This window comes from Canis aureus, chromosome 16 (assembly GCF_053574225.1).
Source record: "Canis aureus isolate CA01 chromosome 16, VMU_Caureus_v.1.0, whole genome shotgun sequence".
Classification (NCBI taxonomy): Eukaryota; Metazoa; Chordata; class Mammalia; order Carnivora; family Canidae; genus Canis; species Canis aureus.
The window spans coordinates 55311569-55313724 of NC_135626.1; positions in this window are offsets into that span (position 1 = coordinate 55311569).

The window sequence follows — 2156 nt, forward strand, 5'->3', positions numbered from 1 at the left end:
AGCAGTGAGAGCTTGCAGAGCAGGGCCCTTAAGAGGATAGTGATGTACTGAGCAGAGAGCTCCAGGGATTAGAAATCTTTCACTGATCATTGCATATATTGGGGAAACTGTCTGAAGCTGAGAAAAGAAACACCTCCAAGACTTAGAAGAAACAATTTCTAGACCTCACCAGGGCCCCAGAATAGTTCTTGTTCCCACCAGCCAGAAGGCAACCCTGGCCATTCACGAATCCTCAGGTACAGAAGCAGGGCAAGATCAACTCTGAAATACATGCTGCTTTGTTCTTGCCTAATGAAACTTGAAAGCATGACCCTACAGGACCTAACTGTTCCAAATGACTGCATTCCAGAACATTTTCTTGTATTAGGTCTCTGGTGATTTCTTTTCCTCAACATATCTTTGGATGAGCAAGAACAGCTTTGTGAGAATGAAGCTGCTGCCAGGATATACTTGCAGAGAACTTGTGACCACGACAGAAGTCCAAGTTTTGTCTCTTGTCCCAAGTTTTTCATATACAGCACAAGCATTACTCTTGACTCCCAGTTCTCTTTAGTATTCTCCAGAAAGTACCCTCCCTGCCTTCTGTTGGGATAAGGATAGGAATGTGGTGAGAGAAGGTTGGGAACCAGATTTTAGTTTTTTACGCCTTATTCTTCACTTCTGCCTTGCTGAATGCCCCCTTTGCCAAGTACCTGAAATTTACTGTGTTTTATTAGCACAAATCAGCTCATTTTTTATTAATATCTTAATTTATAGGCCCATGGTTTTCAGCTCCCTGCTCTGTGTTATACCATTTATCAAACTGGTTACCCACTTTCTATTAACCTAACTTTTGAAGAAATTTCTAGTTCATTCTGTTCACCTTTCTTAGCTTTTTAAAACTAGAGCTTCCTTTGAAATTATTTTACTGCCATGTGAGCAGGGCTTGAAGAGAAACACATGTGTGTTGCATTACACATATTCAAATGCATGTTCAGACAATTTTTAGCTAGAAGTTCCAGGGAATTCTTCCTAAACTGCACATGAGCAGCCTACACTGAAATCTGATGAACTGGGCTCCCCTCTTGCTTTTTTGTTTACTATCTTATTCTACCAATAAGAAAGCTCAGGTGTAAAATGATTCCATAAGTTATTCAAGGTCACAAAATCATATGAGTTGTAACGAGAATTAAATAAGGTAAAGCACTTAGCATGGTTATGGCCTTATCATTGCCGAGTAGAAAAAGTTGTTTTTCATGATTAAGCATCTGGTCCTTATTGATTCTCCAACTTCTGAATACACTATAGGTAAGTCTGTAGGAAAATGGAAAAGATAGAAAGGTATATGAAGGGATAGGACATAATATGTTCAACCAGGGAATAGTGACATCCCAGAGGAAGTGACAATCATTTTATAAGCTCAGGTGTAGGGCTTACATTTGTTTGATTTTTGGATTTTTTTTTTTTAGCTTTGCAAGCAGCTATGAAGCCAAAATATGTTGGTAGTACAATGACAAACTCTAGTAACTCTTTCATAGAGTAGATTGAATCATTCCTTATAATGTGAGAAAAATAAAGTATAAAACTTTCAGGAATTTCTTGGTAAAGTATCTTTAGTGTACTAATGTTACATTCAATTCCATTTTCTGAATCCCTTAAATATGTTACTTTTCTATTTTATTTTCTTGTGTTTCCAAGTAACTTTTTAAAGTTTCTGCCTCCTGCTATGAAGACAGTAATAACTAGTGCCAGACAATAAACAACTCAGAAACTGGACAAAATATATGAAACGACAGATTTTAGACACTGGGCAGCAGGTATTATAGGACTGTGATCCCTGCAAGAAGGGAAACAGATAAGGTAAACCTTATGATCACCCTGACTTTCTGCTTGGAGGCAATTTTGGAATCATGATGTAAGAAGGGAAGAAAAGCAGGACCCGGTGGTCTCCTTGAGCTGAAAAGACAAAGATCAGAGTTGGAAGAGGCTGAGGTGGTTGGAATTTGTGCTTCTGAGTGCTAGAAAGGAGAGATCTACAACAGAAAAAGTCTCAGGAATCTGCAGAAGGGTCTTCTCATGGCTTTAGTTACGTGGTTAGAAGAAGACTCCACGAAGCTAACTAAGGAAAAATGAATGGAGATAAGACTACTTATGGGAAGCTCTCTGGAGGAAAATAA